This window comes from Erinaceus europaeus, chromosome 8, assembly GCF_950295315.1.
Source record: "Erinaceus europaeus chromosome 8, mEriEur2.1, whole genome shotgun sequence".
NCBI classification, from domain to species: domain Eukaryota; kingdom Metazoa; phylum Chordata; class Mammalia; order Eulipotyphla; family Erinaceidae; genus Erinaceus; species Erinaceus europaeus.
The window spans coordinates 119,946,720-119,967,819 of record NC_080169.1 but is presented as its reverse complement, the minus strand read 5'-3'; the positions used below and the strand labels follow the sequence as shown (position 1 = coordinate 119,967,819).

The window sequence follows — 21,100 nt, the reverse complement described above, 5'->3', positions numbered from 1 at the left end:
AAGTCTCTCAATCCCACTAAGTTATCTTTAGAAGGATCCAAAGAGCTCTGTGCTTTATGGTATTTTACACACAAGAATTATCTCCCAAAACAAATGTATATACATATGCATGTATGTACGTATGGACATATGTTTATTGTGCACTGTTTTACACTTTGCTGACTTTAAATGCTCCAGGACAACATTTTTAGATAGACACATAGGTAGGTAAATAGATAGACAATCAGGCATAGAAAGAGAGACAGACACACAGAGAGAAGAGACACAACAGTCCAGAGATTTCCTTAGTACTGTAGTACAGGGGCTGGAACTTGAACTGTGCTTAAGGTAAGGTAGGTTTTTTTCCCAAGTAAGGTATTTCCTTGCTACTGCCAGACCAAGTTTATACTGTACTTATTTATTTATCTGGACAAACAAATCTAAAGATATTTACACATTCACTTCAATATGTGTGTGTCTGTATATATACACATGTGCATATATACACAAACACTTCTATAAATATTGTTGAATAGACATGAGAATATTGTAGTATTTATTATCATATATCCAACAAAGTTGTTCCACTCCCATGAAAGTTCATTTTGTACTATCTGATGATCTGATCTCTACAGTCCACATTTAACTTTGTCTCTGTCACATTTATCTGCTTTCTTTTATCCAGAAATTAAACTTAAAGGGGTTGGTCATCCCATGTTTTAGCAAACTGCATTTGAAAGAAAACTTTGAGACAGAGCAAAAAAAGTGTTTTTTCCCTGCACTGTATACCTCTCTGAGTAAAAACCAGATAGTGCTGATCACCAGAACTGCTCTGTTCTTTCTCTCTTCTTGTTTGATCTTCAGAGCTACCATTAGTCTATAATTCAATTCAACAAATTACTGTAGCAGTTTGCAATATATTTTAATATTTTTATTTTAATATATTTGAACTATACACTGCAGTGAAATAAAAATGGATACTGGATTGATCTGACCAAGATATACAATTAATTAAATTTAATACATTTAAAGAGATGGACGGTGCAATGCTTGTTAAAAAAGTGAATATATATCACTTCTCGGCCTTTTGGCTAAGATCAAGTGTAAAAAAGTGAATATGAGGTGATTTTTAAAATTTTAAATTTTGTTTATTTATTGGAGACAGCCAGAAACTGAGAGGGAAGGGGGAGATAGAGAGGGAGTGAAACAGAGAGACACCTGCAGCCCTGCTTCACCACTTGCAAAGCTTTCCCCCTGCAGATGGGGACCGGGGGCTCGAAGCCAGGTCCTTGTGCACTGTAACCAGTATGCTCAACCAGGTGAGCCACCACCCAGCCCCTATAAGGTGAATTTTAATACTTTATTTTGCTTGATAAATGAGTAACATTAATTGGAGACAAAAATCTCTTTATTCTCTTTTACCAATGAGCTACAAAATTCAAGCTTAACAATTATCATTTGTTTATGTTTTAAGGGTTAATAGCATGTTATGTTCACCAGCATAATGTTTTTTTTTAAAGGACTGTACTTTATTGATTTAAGTATGACAAGTGCTAAACACTGAAATTCAATGATTATTTCATATACTTTACCAAGTCAGTTTTTTTTTCTAATTATATTGACTTAGCCCCTCATAAAACTGTTGATCTTAGATAAGCAGTCTATTTAAGCTAATTGTATTCATACATATGATTTTAAATCTCTTTAATCAAGATGATGCTGAATGGAGTTGAATGTCTAAACATGGCAGGGAGAAAAAAGCCAGCTGTACATTTTTTGACAAGTTTTAATAAGACATTCATTGGATACATTTCTTGGATACTTGAGGGCCTCTAAATAGTCAAGTTAGCTTTGAAATATTCTCAAATGAGTATATCTATTTGTAAGAAGCTGACCTCAGGCCAATCACAACCTAACCAATGCAAGGATTGCCACCTCAACATGCTTCACTTCAGACTGTGTCCAGAGACTTCAGGTGTGGAATGACAACCCTTCAGCTTCATTACTCGGGTGAGACCTTTCCTTTCATAGTATACTCTAATTCCATCTCAGGTGGTTCACTTTCTAATAAAGTCCCAAAACCTAGATATACACCAGTTTCTGTGAGAGAGAGCATATGTTTACACGTATCTGTAAACTACTGCAAAATATATACCTGAAAGCAGAAGTACACTAGAGTTTGCAGTGAGTATCCCCCTAACACTTCCTCTCCACTATTCCAAGCTTTGGGTCCATGGTTGCTCAACAATTTGTTTGGCTTTGTATGTTAACTCTCTTTTCAGTCACCAGGTTCCAGATGTCATCAGGATGCCGGCCAGGCTTCCCTGGACTGAAGACCCCACCAATGTGTCCTGGAGCTCTGCTTCCCCAGAGACCCACCCTACTAGGGAAAGAGAGAGGCAGACTGGGAGTATGGACCGACCAGTCAACACCCATGTTCAGTGGGGAAGCAATTACAGAAGCCAGACTTTCTACCTTCTGCAACCCACAATGACCCTGAGTCCATGCTCCCAGAGGGATAGAGAATGGGAAAGCTATCAGGGGAGGGGGTGGGATATGGAGATTGGGTGGTGGGAATTGTGTGGAGTTGTACCCCTCCTACCCTATGGTTTTGTTAATTAATCCTTTCTTAAATAAAAAAGAAAATATAAGCTGACCTCAGTTCATTGTCAACAACAAGACAGCTGCATAACACAGAGACCATCAAAGAGAGGGCATAATTAGGTTCATAAAACAAGGCTTCATCACTCAGAACAGTGCTCAGATTGGCACTGATGAATTTTGGAGTGTGAAATTGTCCAGTACTTTCATTTTTCTACATGCCACACATACTAGGAAATAAGATAATGATAGAGCAAACTGTATAATCACAAAAGTATAGGATGTTTCCTCTCCTCCCACTTTCTTTACCATTTCCAAAAGGGACTCTGGAAATGTATACTCTGTTGTAATGTTCTTCATGGTGAATTAGAGATTACCTCGGAGTCCCATAAAAAACTGAAAAGCCCAATGATAGTTTCACTTTGCCTGTTGAGACTGTTATGTCTGGGGGCCAGGTGGTCGAGTGCACACTTTATAATGCACAGGGACCTGGGTTCAAATCCTGAAGGAGGAAATTGAACCAGGGTCACAAGTGTCTTTTTCTTTCTTTCCCTATCTCCCCCTACCTTCTCAATTTCTTCTTATCTCTATTTTATAACAACAACAATAACAATAATAATAATAATATAGTAAGAGACTTATGTCTGAATACAAAGACATTACTCTATGAGTAGACCTGTGGAGAAGTCCAAGAGAAATAAATCATGGAATTAAGCTGTAATATCTTTGGGTAACATTCTTAGGCAACAATGAGTATCTAATACAGTGTGCTACTGCAAGAGAGTTATAAAGAATATTCACCACAGAAGAGACCTGAAAAGTCAAAAAACATGAAAAAAATGCTCCAAGTCACTGACTGTCTGAAATGCAAGTAAAGACAACAATGAGATACCACTTTACTCCTGTGAGAATGTCATACATCAAAAAGAGTAACAGCAACAAATGCTGGAGAGATTGTGGGGTCAAAGGAATCTTTCTGCATTGCTGGTGGGAATGTAAATTGGTCCACCCCCTTTGGAGAGCAGTCTGGACAATTCTCAGAAGGCTAGAAGTGGACCTACCCTAGGACCCTGCAATTCTTCTCCTGGGGATATACCCTAAGGAACCAAATACACCCATCCAAAAAGATTTGTGTATACCTATGTTCATAACAGCACAATTTGTAATAGTCAAAACCTGGAAGCCATCCAGGTGTCTAACAATAGATGAGTGGCTGAGCAAGTTGTGGTCTATATAGACAATGGAAAACTACTCAGCTAGAAAGTCAGGATGGACTACTACTCAGCTATTAAAAACAGTGACTTCACCATTTTCCACCCATCATGGATGGAACTTGAAGAAATCATGTTAAGTGAAATAAGTCAGAAACAGAAAGATGGATATGAGATGATCTCCCTCTCAGGCAGAAGTTGAAAAAAAAAAAAAGATCAGAAGACAAAACACTAAGCAGAACTTGGACTGGAGTTGGTGTGTTCCACTAAAATGAAAGATTCTGGGGTGCTTAATGGGATGGGTTTCAGGTACTGAAACATGATGGTAGAGGACATAGTGAGGGTTGTACTGTTATGTGGAAAACTAGGAAATATTATGCATGTAGAAACTATTGTATTTACTGTCAAGTGTAAAGCATTAATCCCCCAATTTAAAAAAAAAAGGAGTTAAAAAAAACAATGGATCACTTCACCCATGTGTCCTGGAACCACACACTTCTCCAAAGCCCTGCCCCACTAGGGAAAGATAGAAATAGACTGAGGGTATGGATTGGCCTGTCAATGCCTATGTCCAGTGGAGAAGCAATTACAGAAGTCACACCTTCCACCTTCTGCACCCAAGAAGATCTTAGGTCCATATTCCCAGAGGGATAAAAAATAAGGAAGTTTCCAACGAAAGGGATTAGATATGGAACTCTGGTAGTGGGAATTGTATGCAATGGTACCCCTCTTATCCCACAAGCTAGTCAATCATTATTAAAATCACTAATAAAAAAGTACATTTGTATTTTGTTATTGTTTGCTTCATGTTTACTACATGTGTGTCTGCAGTTCTATAGAGGACACACATGAAACAAACAAGCAAAATATAAACCCACAAATATGCTTAATGAATTATATAATCTACCTGAAGACGTATTCAGGCAGAGTCAAAGATACTGGCTGTCCTCTTTCAGTTTGTGGAGAATAAAGAAGAGATCAAGTTCAAGAAATTTACTAAATATGAAGGAGGCAGAGTTACTGGATTTGACAATAAAATGGTTCCTTACTTCTAGTCTCTTCAGATGATGAGTGAGAATAAAAGAGTAAATCATCTCCAGACTAACATCAGCTCCCAGGGGATCGTGATCTAAAGAGAACAAGTGGAGGGTCCAGGAGGTGTTGCACCTGGTTAAGCACACAAAGCACTGAGCACAAGGGCCCAGATTCAATCCCCAGGCTCCCAACCTGCAGGGGGGGGGGGACTTTTCACAAGTGGCAAAGCAGGCCTGCAGGTATCTCTCTGTCTTTTTCCTTCTCTATCTCCTCCTCCTCCTCTCTCAATTTCTCTCTATCCTAGCCAATAAAATGGAAAAATGGTCGCTAAGAGCAGTGGGTTTATAATGGCAGCACCAAGCCCCAGTGATAATCAAGAGGCAAAAATAAATAAATAAATAAAATGTAAAAGAAAAGATAACAATGGAGTTTGAGTGTAGAATTCATAGCGAGACCTCCAAAATATATTAGCAAGTACCTGAAAGGACCTTTCTCTCAGAAAAAAAATAAAAGAAAAGAAAGAGAACTTCTAAGTTTATTGGTGTATCTTCTGACCCTCTTAGTTAAGCCACAGAGGTTATATTGATTTCCCAAGGAAATTTTTTCTGTTAGCATATTAGCAGAAGTCATTTTTTTAATGGGATTCATTTTATAAGATTATTTATTTTATTCTGTTCAGTAGGATTAACTGAATAGTATTCATAGGCATAACACAAACATTTTAAGCACTACACTAATAAGAATATCTCCAGCCTAGACTGAGTAAACAGAGATAATTTAAAAAAATGAGATGTCTTTAGAACTTCAACATTTACAAGAAGAAAAGCCACCTGTCTGCAAGCATAGGCTTACTTTTATTTATAAAAAAAAAAAAGGAACATAGTCTGCAATCAAAAAGTATGAGATTATATCATTTGGAACAAGATGGATGGTACTAAAGGTAGTCATTCTGAGTGAAATAAATAAAGAAGTGAAAGGCAGCCATTAGAGGGATTTGATCATCTGTGGAATGTAGATGAGTAAAGGCAAGGAACTCACCAACATATTAATAACCAGACTGTTTCTTGGACTTGTGAACTAAGAAGGTTACAGTGGTGGTGTGTGTGTGTGTGTGGGGGGGGGGGTGGAAGGGGAAGGAGGGGCAAAGAGTTCTGTGGTCAATTTCATAAATAATATATGGGTATGAAAATACTCCTAAGACCTCATAATTTCATAAATCTATGTTAAATTAATAGTAAAGACATAATAATTACCAAAGAAAAAGGAGGAATGAATGAAGGTGTATAAAGCGTGTGATGAGTCAGGCGACCCAGATGTGGCTGACCATCTCATTGCCTCCCTGGATGCAGCACGCCAAGCCCACTGGCAACAACTCACGGAAAGTCTGAACTTCACCCACTCAAGTAGGAAGGCCTGGAAGCTTCTTCACAGACTGGGTGCCGGTAGCCAACCCCCTCCCGTCTCCCATCCTTCGTATCTCCAAACTCAGTGGCCAGTCACCTAACTCAAGTTGGGCGTGCTAAGATCGACCCAGTCTGGAAAAGAGAAATTTCCCATGAGTGGTCATCTCACTTCCGGTTATCTTGTCCATCTCCAAAACTCTCTCCCTTTACACTGTCTGAACTGGAAGATGCTTTGAAGAGGGTTAAACCAGGAATAGCTGCTGGCTATGATAACATCACCCCAGAACTCATTCTTAACCTGGGTCCCACGGCAAAGAAGTGGCTCGCCTCATTCCTGTCCCACATCTTGGAATCTGAGTCTGTGCCCAAAGTTTGGCATCGTGCGAAGATTATAGCAGTTTTGAAACCAAAGAAAGACCCAACACTGGCTGCCAGCTATAGACCAATTTCTCTCCTCTCCGTGTGTTACAAACTCCTTGAGAGGCTGCTTCTGTCACGTATTTCTCCTCTTACAGAGAAATTCCTATCACCCGCCCAAGCTGGTTTCCGCCCAGGAAGATCTACCTGCCAACAAGCCCTGGCCCTCTCAACTTACATTGAAAATGGATTCCAGAAGAATTTAAAGACGGGTGCTGTCTTTGTTGATCTCACAGCAGCCTATGACACGGTCTGGCACCGTGGTCTCCTAGTCAAGATCTCAAGATGCCTGCCTCCATGGGTGGCCAACACTATATCGTTTCTTCTCCAAAACAGAAGATTCCGGGTGCATCTGGGTGACAAGTCTAGTAGATGGAGACTTGTCTCAAGTGGCCTCCCCCAGGGCTCTGTTCTGGCTCCTACTCTATTTAATATTTACATCAATGACCTCCCAGAAACTTCTTCAAGGAAGTTCATCTACGCCGATGACATCTGCTGTGCAACTCAGGCATCAAAGTTCGACATCCTCAAGGAAACGCTCAGGAAAGACACGTCTCTGATATCTGATTACTGTAAAAAATGGCGACTAATCCCTAGCACTGCAAAAACGGTATCATCTGTTTTCCATCTACACCATGCCTCGGCCTCGCGTGAGCTTAATGTGCAGCTTGGCAATACGAGAATCTGGCATGAAGCCCAGCCAGTCTATCTTGGCGTTACTCTCGACTGCACCCTGTCATTTCACAAACATCTCATAAAAACTGCAGCAAAGGTGGGCGCGAGGAATCACATCATTGCAAGACTGGCCAGCTCCTCATGGGGCGCGAGCGCTTCCACACTACGATCATCATCTCTGGCATTATGCTATTCCACTGCAGAATACTGTGCCCCAGTATGGTTCCATAGCCCCCATGTCCACTTGGTCGATTCCAAATTATATTTCTCCATGAGGATAATTTCTGGAACCATCTGTTCCACCCTGGTTCCATGGCTGCCAGTTCTTAGCAACATCGCCCCGCCAGATATTCGTCGGGATGAGGCATCATCTAAGTTCATTTCCCACGTCTATGCTCGACCGGACCTGCCAATATACGCGGATATCTTTGCCTACCCTGTCCAACGCTTGACATCTCATCACCCAATCTGGTCCCCTATGCTTACACTGAACTTCTCTGTTCCAGTCTCTTGGAAACAGAGTTGGCAGTCAGCTGAGGTAAAGAACAAACACCTCATCACAGACCCCTGTAAGCATCAACCCGGCTTTGACCTAGCACATTATGATTGGGCCCTCCTCAATCGCTATCGAACAGGCCATGGCCGGTGCACTGCTATGTTCCATCGCTGGGGAGCCAGAGACGACCCGAACTGCCCCTGCCGCTCCAGACAGACTATGACCCACATAGTCAACGACTGCCACCTCTCCAGATTCAAAGGAGGTCTCGAAACTTTACATCAGGCTCAACCTGATGCTGTTGACTGGCTACGGAAGAAGAGCAAACGCTAGAAGAAGAAGAAGTGAAAACTGTAAGGGCAGAGGCATGAAATAACTGATAGGATTATTATGAGTATGAGTCAAGGCATCACCAGCAAAAGCCTAGTTTCAGAGTCACCATGAACCAGTGGATTTAGTATGTGGATTTTAAAATATACTGATTTTAAAATATATTTATGTATTTAATGTGTGTGAGGGAGTACCAGAGAGGAACACATCATTTCAGTATATGTGGTGCTAGTAATCTAACTCAGGTCCTCATACGTAAAACACTGCACAGTTCCACTAAGACTCTCTGCAATAATAGCAAGCATTTCTGGGGGGGAGGGGGGGTGGAGACCAGAGCACTGCTCAACTCTGGCTCCCGGGACATGACAGAAATCAAGTATGCATGCCTTTTATCACTGAGATATCTCCTCAGCCCCAGTAACTCCGATTAGAACTCTAAGATTCTCTAGTCACTTTTTTGAATATGTTTTAATAATTAGAAATCAAAAGATTTAACTTCGACTCAAAACGCCTGCAAAACAGAGTGGCTGATAGAATGCTGACCATTCTCTTATAGTCATTCATTTAATATGTTGGGGCCTGAAGTTTCTGGTGCTGTAATCCCTTATGGACTGGAGAGGAATATAGTATTTATTTTCTGTTCTTTCTACATAGAAACATAACTTCCATAACAAAACTAGGGTACTAGTCCCGTTAAAATTTTCAGAGACTCTTATAGTCAACAATATTTATACCCCTTTCCCATATTTGAGAGCTACTCTCTTCCCTGATCCAGCATTCTGGTCCTTTTTCCAGCCATGGCATCATCTCCCCAGACAATAACTTGGATCCACCTGCATATCAGATTTCAGGATCAGGGAAAAAAAAAAAAAACTAGTATAGTCACAGGTCCTTTGGAATATAACTAAAATAGGCCTATTAGCTATCTACAAAACGGAGACCCCCCCCCAACTCTTCACCTGCACTATTCCAACCTTTAGGTTCATGATTAGTCAACAACTCTTTTAGCTTTATATGTTAATTCTCTTTTTAGGAACCTGGTGAGGTTCCAGATGCTACTATGAATATAACCAGACTTCCCTGGACAGACAACCCCACCAATGTGACCTGGAGCTCTGCTTCCCCAGAGCCCTGCCCCACTAGGGAAAGAGAGAGGCATGCTGGGAGTATGGATCCACCTGTCAATGCCCATGTTCAGTGGGGAAGCAATGACAGAAGCCAGACCTTCTGCTTCTGCATTCTATAATGACCCTAGGCCCATACTCCCAGAGGGACAAAGAATAGGGAAGCTATCATGGGAGGGGATGGGATACAGACTTCTGGTGGTGGGAATTGTGTGGAGCTGTACCTCTCTTATCCTATGGTTTTGTCAAAGTTTCCTTTTTATAAATAAAAAATAAAATAAAGAAAAGAAAAGAAAAGAAATGTTATCCACTTAAAAAAATTCAACTGTGGGCAGAGAGGTGGCCTAATGGATAAAGCATTAGACTCTTAAGCATGAGGTCCCGAGTTCAGTACCCAGCAGCACACATACCAGAGTGCTGTCTGGTTCTTGTCCTCTCTCTCCTCATATCTTCCTCATGAATAAATAAATACAATCTTTAAAAATTCAAAACATATTTCAGAGACTCTTACAAATCTCTGAGTTTAAGCTCTGTAAAAGATTAATATCGGGAGTCAGACAGTAGTGCAGCTGGTTAAGCGCACGTGGTGCAAAATGAAAGGACCAGCAAAAGGATCTCAATTCGAGCCCCCAGCTCCCCACCTGCAGGGGAGTCGCTTCACAAGTGGTGAAGCAAGTCTGCAGGTGTCTATCCTTCTCTCCTTCTCTCTGTCTTCCCCTCCTCTCTCCATTTCTTTCTGTCCTATCCAACAACAACGACATCAATAACTACAACAATAAAAAAAGATTAATATCAGGGTTGTAGAATCTGAGGGTTCATAGCTGCATTACTCATAATAGCCAACAAGTGGCAGGAGCCTAAATGTCCATCAACAGATGACTGGTGAAAGTAATGATGGGATATATATTCCATGGAATACTACTCTGCGATCAAAAAAAGATTAACTTGTGTCCTTTGGGACAAAATGGATGGAACTGGAGCAAAATAAGTAAAGAAATGAAAGAAAACTACCAGATAGTTTCACTCATATGTGGAATATAGAGATCATGAATTTGGCAAAAAAAAAAAAAAATCAAACAAAACAGAAGCAAGGAAACTGTAAAACTTGTGAAAACTCTAATGGTGATCTTTGAGAAGCTGGAAGGTGGGGATACATATCTTTGGCAGAGGGTATGGTGTGGAATTATATGTTGCAATCCTATAATCTTGTAATAATTTATCAATGACAAATATATATATTTTAAGTCTGAGTTTAAGCTATGAAAAAGATTAACAATGTGGTTGTTTGGAGATCTCAATTTTCAACTAGGATTCTGGATGTCAGAGATAAGCAGGTATAAAAGTGGAAAGAGGGGAGTCAGGAGGTAGCTCAGCGGGTTAAGCACATGTGGCGCAAAGCACAAGGACCAGCAGAAGGATTCTGGTTCAAGCCCCCGGCTCCCCACCTGCAGGGGAGTCACTTCACAAGTGGTGAAGCAGGTCTTTCTCTCCCCGTCTCTGTCTTCCCCCCCTCTCTCCATTTCTCTCTGTCCTATCCAACAACAACAACAACAACATCAATAACAACAACAACAGTAACTCCAACAATAAATCAACAAGGGCAACAAAAAGGAAGTAAGAAAGAGAGCTAAGGTTAATTCAAACATGCCATGTTGGTACAACGAAGATATAGGTATGTTTCTGCATCTTTCAGTTGAGAGCATCATATTCACCCTAATGAATGTGAAGTAGCAGGTGCTGCATGTACCCATGAGTCACTGTAACCAGACTCTGTGAGCTGACAGTGTCCCCTGGAACCAGAAACCTGTCAGTTTGCATTGCCGTTGCCCATCAGCAAATGGGGGAAACCTTCCCTCTTTGCAAGGCTATTATAATGACGTTATCTTGATGGTATGTTGGAGCTTCCTGTTTGAAGACTTAGCCTAGGAAGACTTCACACCTGATTTAAAATACACTCAGGATTTTCTTCTTCATGCTGACAAAAGAAACAAACACCTTTTTGTTTGCCTGGCTTCAAAATTCTCCTTCTGATATTCAAAATTCTCCTATCTGATATCTATGGGTGGAAAGCATGCTGATCTGAGTGCTGATATTAAAAATGTCACTGAAGACAAAGGGTTGGGTGGTAGCACAGCGAGTTAAGTGTACCTGGTGCGAAGCACAAGGACCCATGCAAGGATCCTGGTTCGAGTTGCCGGCTCCTCACCTGCAGGGAGGTTGCTTCACAACAATGATGAAGCAGGCCTGCAGGTATCTATCTTTTGTTCCTCTCTCTCTGTCTTCCCCTCCTCTCCTGATTTCTCTCTGTCTTATCCAACAACAGCAACAAAATGGGAAAAAAATATCATCCAGGAGCAGTGCATTGAAGTGCAGGCACAGAAACCCAGAAATAACCCTGGAGGCAAAAAAAAAAAGCCAAATGTCATTGGAATGGTCATAAATGACCCCGTTTACCAGATGGCACAGAGAAAGCAAACAGCAGGCAGCAGGGCTGAACAGTTCACAAGTCAGAAAGCACATGCATATGGGCATACGGGCTACTCAGACTTGTTTATCATTGGGAAGTGAAAGATGTTGGTAAGAAGCTGGTGAAAATCCATGAAGATGCTAACAAAACAAAACAAAACTAAACAAAAACACTTTGCCACGGCTGGGAAAATATTATGATAATTACGCAAACAACATTCGAATCTGCAGTTTCAAGGTCCCAGGTTCAATCCCCAGCACTATCATTAATAAGAGCTAAGCAGTGCTCTGGTGTGTGTGTGTGTGTGTGTGTGAGTGTGTGTGTGTGTGTGTGTGTGTGTGTGTGTGTGTGTGTGTGTGATTAAAATAAAATATTGGAAAAATACCGTGCCCTCCTTTTAAAATTACCTACTAATCTCTACCACTTACTCATACTTCCTGAATAATACAACCAGGTGAGGGAGGAGCTACCAAGCAAACAGAGTGTTAAGGGGACTGAAATGAGTCCAGTAGCTTCTGGAAACTGGGTAAGAAGGACAATTACACAGGACACCCACCAGGAATAACAAGAGAGTCACTGCAAAGCATGCTGGTTGAGAAATAAACAAATACACAACAGACTAGAGGGAGTCAGGCTCCCACTGCTGGGAAAGGAGGGTACAAAGAGAAAGGAGGAGATGTTGAATGGATTTTGTGTATTTGGACCCAAATTTATTCTACCACTGTGTATACATCATTGAGATCTATCCCATTGGATAGAGAGACAAATCTAATTACGACTGTGTGTCTGCTGTCTACTGTTTTACAATCCAGTGGAGACCATCTAGAAGTGGGATTATGAGCACTTTCATCCCCTGGATATTATTCCTTACCAGTTAATCAACTCAGTACTCTTCAGAGATATGGCTGGGCAAACGCTAGAAGAAGAAGAAGAGATATGGCTGATTCCAGAGCTGGGCCACAGGTAGTACAACATGAAATCAGAATGCTTTGCTGTACTGGAAAGAAGTATTTAAGGATGAGGGACTCACGTTTGAATACAATACCATGTGCTTTACTTGGGTTCAAGTCCTGATCCCCAAATGCAGTGGGCAAGTTTCACAAGTGGGAAAGCAGTGTTGCAGGTATCTCTGCTTCTTTCTCTCTCACACTCACTCACTCTCCTTCTGCCCCCATCCCTCACTCTCTGCCAAAACAGAAAGAAAAAAAAAAACCTGTCAGGAATAGTAGAGACATAGAGGTACTTAGCCCCAGGAATAACCCTAGTGGCAAAACAAACAAACAAACAAACAAAATAAAACAGGCTAACTAAATGCATTGCATTTCATCCAAAAATTCAGTTTGCACCGCTGTAATCAGATAGTAAACCTTCAGTGGGTTTCTACTGCTCTAATTTGGATCCATATGAGCACCATGTAAATAATGTGGGAATTAAAAATACTTTGTGCGTTAAATAAAAAAACAAAACAAATGGGGGAGGGGAGGAAGAAAGAAGAAATGAAAAGGGAGAAAGCAAACTATATGTCAAATAGAATAAAGTAGGAGTCTATAAGCAAACTTCATTAGGATAAATAAATAAATAAAAAATATAAGAGAGCTCATCTTATCCTATCTCTTTCCCCCGCCCCTTCTGATTTCTCTTTTTTTTTTTTTTAAAAAAAAAAAGAATTAGAAATGTATTTCTGGTGACCAATACAATGACAATTAATTCAGACAAGAAATGATAGAGTGAACGTTGGAATGAAGAACACAGTCTTGAAACATCTCTCTGTAAATATATTTATTACATTTCAAGGAGAAGACCATTATCTTGCCACAGTGTAGCAGCTTTTTTTTTTTCCCTCTGGGAATCAAATTGCTAGGCACAAAAAGTAGAGCCAGTTGGCACCATGGAACATTTGATGAAATTCTATGAGAAGGAAACAACAACGCCTGCTGAACTTTCTGCCTGGAACACACCATGTCAGACCACTCATGAGGGAATAGGAGACAGATCCAAATTTCAGGGCTTTTCCATTATGAAAGACAAGAGCCAACCAAAGACCAAGCTCTGATTCCACAAGGAAACACTGAAAAGTCAGAACATCAGATTGTGACGTGGGATCCTGATAGGACCATTTCTCTACAAAGGTCACGACTCAGCAAGTAAAACAACCTGAACATGGTTTTTGGGAGAAAGTTACATTAGAGGATTACCAAATTGAGACATTATGATTCCTTCCTGACTTTCCTGGGCAAACGACCTCACCAATGTGTCCTGGAACCTCCCCTCCCCAGAGTCCTGCCCCACGAGGGAGAGACAGAAACAGACTGGGGGTGTGGATCCATCTGTCAAAGTCCCAGTCCAGCAGAGAAGCAATTAAAGAAGCCAGACCTTCCACCTTTTGTACCCCCAAAATACCGATCGATACTCCCAAGGGTGGAGATGAACAGACTCTCAAAATGATAACCATACTCCCTCCCAAAGGGGAAGGAAGATAACCAAAGGACTCTAAACTCCAATTCCATCAGGACCTAGAGAGAGAAGGAAAAAAAAAAAAAAGGCAGATACAATTGGATGTAGCAATAGATGTATGTGTGACTTGGAAAGAAAGAAAAGATGGGACCATGGGAAAGATAAAAGGGTAAGTATATACAAACATAGACAAACAGTTATAGAAATAATAGTTTAGCCATATTTGCATTCTTGGGAGAACTGCTATGGCTTACAACGGAGGGTCGAAGATTCAGAAGTCTGGTGGTGGGAAGGGTGTGGTGTTGAATCCTTGTTATCATATAATTTTGTAAATCAATATTAAATCCCTGATACAAAGTTAAAAATAAATAGATTTAAAAAAGTTAAATTAGTGGCTTTATTTTTATCAAGTTCTTTCACAAGGTTTAAAATAGTTTTTGAAATGAAACTTCAAAAATGTTTATGTTCCATCATACCTAAAATGACACTTTATGCTAAAAAAAAAAAAAATCTGCCCCAAGTCCTATTTTGGATTAAATCACAGTTTCTGAGTGAAATGTGTCTACCCCACCTCCACTAGCACATGCCCTTCTCCATTAGCCCTTTTTATTCGTGATTTTTGTCTTTGTCTATGATTTTCTGATGAAACTGTTCTTCTTAATATCAGAAAGAGTTTCTAGGTGATGAGAAGACATTTTTCAGTCTCTTACCAAACCTCTCAGCAACATTTGACCCTCACATATTGATATTTTCTGCTGTAAAATCTGGATGTCGGGAATTGGGCAGTAGCGCAGCTGTTAACGCTCAGGTGGCACAAAGTGCAGGGACCTGTGAAGGATCCTAGTTCGAACCCCCGGCTCCCCACCTGCAGTAGAATCGCTTCACAGGCGGTGAAGCAGATCTCCGGTGTCTGTCTTTCTCTCCCCCTCTCTGTCTTCCCCTCCTCTCTCCATTTCTCTCTGTCCTATGTAACAATGACGGCATCAATAGCAACAATAATACTACAGAAACAATGAAAAACAAAGGCAACAAAAGGGGAAAATAAATAAAAATTAAAAAAAAAATCTGGATGTCTTTGGTGGCAGTGAATAGACTAAGTCTGGTGGCTTGATGCTGGTAAACCCCCCAAGTACACACAGTAACATGAGCTACTAGTTGGGTTCAAGTGCCTGGTCCCTACCAGCAGAGGGCATGCTTCACAAGTGTTAGAGCAGTGCTGCAGGTGTCACTGCATCTCTCTCCCTTTCCTTCATATGGGCACTCTCACTCTTCCTCGACCAGAACAGAAAAAAAAAAAAAAAATTCAAAAGCAGTAGAGTCATACAGGCACCTAGCCCTTCCAATAGCCACAGTGTCAAAAAAAATAAAATATGCTAAATGATTGCATATCAAAATTCCATTCCTGCCTCTGTTAATCAGATACAGCACTCAGTAGTCTTATGATATACTAGCATTCAAAAAATTAAAAGAGATATCCAAAGCAGAAAGTGTGCAAGAAAAGTCTTCCCGAGTTGTATTTACAAAATAGACATTTTGTGCTTCAGGGAAATTGACTGCTTTTAGAAAGAGTGCTGTCATATTTCTGTGTCTAGTTTGCTAGTTGCCTAATCAAATGTTTAAGATGTTTGTCTTGTTCACTAAGCTTTAGCTGTTTTGATCTTATGTCTGTGACTCAGAAAACCAATCCTTTTCTGCCTGGAATTTCCTTCTCTTTTGCACTTATTATCATGGTTGACTTGCTTTTATGATTTAGGTCAGCCCAAGTTATCAGTTTCTCAAGGGATTTCCAAGAATCCGTCTAAAATAATTTCTTCAATGTTCTCATTCTTGTTACTCAGCTGCTTCTGTCTCCTTTGAAGATTTCTATGACTTATAAATCATTTGAGTTAGCTTGTTTATTAATACAAAAGTTTCATATATATATATATATATATATATATATCACAACATCAATAATAGAATCATTTCTCTAATTAATATAACAAATATTTTTGAGCTAAAACTCCGATACCAAAAAATCCGCTAGCCTAGTTTTTGTTCATCCTAGTTATTTTTGTACAATCATTGTGCTGTCTTCTCCATTCAACTCTTGTTGTTGTTTTTAATTTAATGGAATATAGGCCAAAATATCTAGCATGAAAAGCACCTTTTAAACCTGAAGATACAATTTTAACTTACAGCTTTGCAGGCCTGTTTGTATTTGCAGGCTGAATTGCCCTGTCAATGACTATGTTTGTGTTTCTATTTTTAAAATTTTTTTCATATTTATTTATTTTCCCTTTTGTTGCCCTTATTGTTTTTTTATTGTTGTTACAGTTATTATTGCTGTTATTTATGTTGTTGTTAGATAGGACAGAGAGAAATGAAGAGAGGAGGGGAAGACAGAGGGGGGAGAGAAAAATAGATACCTACAGACCTACTTCACCGCCTGTAAAGCTACTCTCCTGCAGGTGGGGAGTCAGGGGCTCGAACCAGAATCCTTGAGCCAGTCCTTGCGCTTTGCTCTATGTGCGCTTAACCCACTGCGCTACCACCCAACTCCTAATGTTTGTGTTTCTATCTCTGAATGGAGTGAAGTCAAGCTTTCCTCTTGCCTTCCTGCCGGTGTCCTTCCATCGCTTTGTCGAAGAGATACTCTCTCACTGCTGGCTCAGTGCTGTGGCTCCTGGCCTGCTATGGCTCTCTGTCCCCTTATATGATAACTGTTCTTCATAATTTACCAACTTATAAAACATTTATCACTATAGGACATATTATATGCCTGCTCATTTACTTGTGAAACATTTTTTTTATATTTTTATTTATTATTGGATAGAGACAGAGAGAGACTGAGAGGGGAGAGAGAAAGAGACAGAGACACCTTCAGTCTTGCTTCACCACTCATGAAACTTTTCTCCTGCAGGTGGGCACCAGGGATTCGAAGCTGGGTCTTTGTGCACTGGTGCTTAACCAGGTGTGACCCTGCTTGGCCCTCATAAACAAATTTTATTGATGCATTATTGGTTTACAACCTCTGAAAATATCTAAGCCTTATGGATCCCACAACAAATTTGACTGTATGAGTGTTAAGATTTTTTAATTAGTTTAATCTATTATTATTATTAATTTTAAAAAGGAGACATTAACAAAACCATAGGACAAGAGGGGTACAACTCCACACAATTCACACCATCCCCTCCCCTGATAGCTTTCCTATTCTTTATCTCTCTGGGAGTATGGACCCAGGGTCATTATGGGGTGCAGAAGATGGAAGGTCTGGCTTCTGTAATTGCTTCCCAGCTGAACATGGGGACTATTAAGCTTTTTAAACTCTTTTCTTTTTCCTTTATTTTTTTTAGTTACTTATATGTTTTTGGATAGAGGCAGAAATTGAGAAAGGAGGGAGAAAGAGAGACACCTGCAGTCCTACTTTACCACATGTGAAGTTTCCTCTCTGCAGCTGGGGATCAGGGGCTTAAACCCAGGTCCTTGCACACTGTAGTGTGGATTTTTTTTCTCCCTTTGCAAGACTATAATTGCCATAGCCAACTCCCTCAGGGTCCTACTTAGAAGGGGATCAAAAATTACACTAGGTGAAAAAATAGAGAACCTCCAAAGAATGTCAAGCAATGAATGGGCTGGATCAGTTGGTTTTATGTGAGTCCTTCTCCTTTTTCCCTTGAATTTTATTTATAAAAAGGAAACACTGGGGAACCAGGCAGTGTTGCAGTGGGTTAGGTGCACGTGGTGCAAAGTGAAAGGACCGGCTTAAGGATCCTGGTTGGAGCCCCTGGCTCCTCACCTGCAGGGGAGTCGCTTCACAGGTGGTCAAGGAGGTCTGCAGGTGTCTGTCTTTCCCTCCCCATCACTGTCTTCCTCTCCTCTCTCCATGTCTCTCTTTCCTATCTAACAACAATGACATCAATAGTAACAACAATATAACAACAAGGGCACCTAAAGGGAAAATAAATAAATATTTAAAAAAAAAAAGAAAAGAAAAAATTAAAAAAGGAAACACTGACCAAAAAAAAAAAAAAAAAAAAAAAAAAAAAAAAAAAAAAAAAAACCAGGATAAAAGGGGTACAAATCCACACAGTTCCTGCCACCAGAATTCCCCTGATAGCTTTCCTATTCTTTATGCCTCTGGGAGCATGGACCCAGGGTCATTGTGGGATGCAGAGAAGGTGGAAGGTCTGGCTTCTGTCATTGTTTCCCCGCTGAACATGGGCATTGGCAGGTGGATCCATACTCCCAGCCTGTCTCTCTCTTTCTCTAGTGGGGCAGGGCTCTGGGGAAGTGGGGCTCCAGGACATAAGTGATTCTCTCTCTGATGGAAATAAGGATCTGCCAGTAGAATGGGAATTAGAAATCGGGACCATCTTAGGAAGAAGTCATTGGAGGAAACCCAAATTCTCACCCAGAATATGTTAGTAAAGGTAGCAATGAAGAAATGAGCAGATGCTTCTCAGAAAGATGTAACAGAACTAGTTGGCAGTGGATATGAGTACAGCAGAGAGGTATGTAGGAATTACACATCTTATAATCATACTCCTGCCTTTTCCAAGAGAACACACAAGAAGGGGATCGTGTCTGGATGGGGTGAGTTGGAAGAGGGCAGAAGAAAGGTAGTTAGTTTATAGTTTTGATGAGTTCAGCTTGACTTTTCAGGAATATCTAAGGGGAGGGGAAATCAAAGAGTGATATGAACTCAGGAAGGAATCAATGGTGTTAAAGACCAGAACATTAAGATTGCATGATTATTAAGAGTTTGACTTGGTACTCAACTGAACACTAAGCAGCTATTAAAAATGGTGAATTCATCTTCTTTACCCCATGTTGGATGGAGTTTGAAGGAATCCTCTTAAGTGAGATGAGACAGAAAGAAAAGGATGAATCTGAGATAATCTCACTCACAGACAGAAGTGGAAAAACACTATCAGAAGGGAAAATGCTAAGCATAGCTTGGACTGGAGTTGGTGTACTGCACCAAAGTAAAAGCCTCTGGTGGCGGGGGGAGGGTTTAGGTCTTGGAACTTGACGGCAGAGGAGGCTCTAGTGGGGGATGTATTGTTATGTGGAAATGTTATGGATGTACAAACTGTTATATTTTATTGTCAAGTAAACCTTTAATCCCCCAATAAAACAACAACAACAAAAAGAGTTTGACTTGGGTTTCCCATCTGGATCAGTGATAAATGGGGGTTGTGGGTACGTAGAAATGGTATGGTCAGTGGACTACTAACTTCACTAGGCATGTGGCATTTGGAAAGCATAATATTAGCTATGGTAGGAGTCTATTATCAAATAGTTGTGTTCTAATGAGAGGATGACTTCAAGGAAACATTTTATGAGTTCATCTTAATTGTGCATATGATAGAACATTTTTGTTGTTCTCAAGTCAGTGAGCCATTTATTTTTACTACACCTATATTTATTATTTATAATGAATGGGCTTCATTCAAGGTTAAGCCTTTTGCTTTCAACACTGTTAAACCTGAGTAAATTAGTGGATAGCTCTTTTTGTTATTTTTTTATAATGTGAGGGAAGGTACTATAGTCTAGCGTGGGAGGATGTTGCAAACTATTAGTAAGGTAGTAATTATGGATTGTTTTCCTAGAAAAATGCCCATAATTTCTTTTTAAAAGTACTTTATTTCATTTTAAATTGGAGAGACTTATACAGAGGTAGATACAAAAATAAAGACTAGAACCCTGCTCAGCTTTCTTTTAAGGTGGTGCTGGGGATTGAACCTGGGACTTTGGAGCCTCAGCCATGAGAGTCTCTTGCACATCCATTATGCTGTCTCCTCAACCCCATAATTTCTCCCAAAGAGTTCTAGAGGTCGTCATCACTGTCAGCATCACCACCATCATCCTTATTTCTATTATTTAAATAGTTTAAGACATTTCACTCAGTTTTTAGTTAATTGAAGATCAAAATCCACATGACTTTCTTTCCTATTAAATGCTCAAGTCTCAGTGAGCAAAGCCCCAGATCAGATCAATGGGGCCTACAATTAATGGCATTTGTATATTTTTCTCATATTTTGGGAGCTACTCTCTTTCTCAGTTGATCCAGCTTCCTAGTCCCATCTCCAACTCTAACACCATCTCCCCAGAAAATACCTTTAGTCCACCTGCATGTTAGCTGTTGGGCTCAGGTAAAAATTAGTCAAGTCATGGACCCCTTGGAATATACCTAAAATAGACTTCCTAGATCCTTCCAACATGAAGACCTCAATCCTTTATTTTATTTTATTTTATTTTATTTTATTTATTCCCTTTTGTTGTCCTTGTTGTTTTATTGTTGTAGTTATTGCTGATGTTGTTGTTGTTGTTGGATAGGACAGAGGAAATGGAGAGAGAAGGAGGGGAAGACAGAGAGGGGGAGAGAAAGACAGACACCTGCAGACCTGCTTCACCTCCTGTGAAGTGACTCCCCTGCAGGTGGGGAGCCGGGAGCTCAAATTGGGATCCTTGCACCGGTCCTTGTGCTTTGCGCCACCTGTGCTTTACCCACTGTGCTACCGCCCAACTCCCAAAGACCTCAATTCGTATCTGCTATATTCTTACCTATAGGTTCCTGATTATTAAACAATTTGTTCTGATTTTTATCTTAATGTTTTTTTAATATTTTATTTATGTTTTATTGTCTTTGTTGTTTTATTGTTTTAGTTATTATTATTGTTGTTATTGATGTTGTCATGGTTAGATAGGACAGAGAGAAATGGAGAGAGGAGGGGAAGACAGAGAGGGAGAGGGAAAGATAGACACCTGCACACCTGCTTCACCGCCTGTGAAGCGATTTCGAAGCCACCAAATAGCAGATGCTACCCTGACTCCAACCTGACTTCCCTGGGCAGATGACCTCACCAAGGTGTCCTGGAGCCCCACCTTCCCAGAGCCCTGCCCAACTAGGAAAAGAGAGA

At 40.4% G+C, this 21,100-nt stretch overlaps 1 protein-coding gene across 1 annotated transcript in view; it reads right to left on the bottom strand.

The window, feature by feature from the left end:
* CNTNAP2 (contactin associated protein 2) overlaps positions 1 to 21,100 on the bottom strand; it is a 2,382,269-nt gene that overhangs the window by 928,198 nt on the left and 1,432,971 nt on the right. The gene's annotated exons all lie outside the window — the stretch shown is intronic.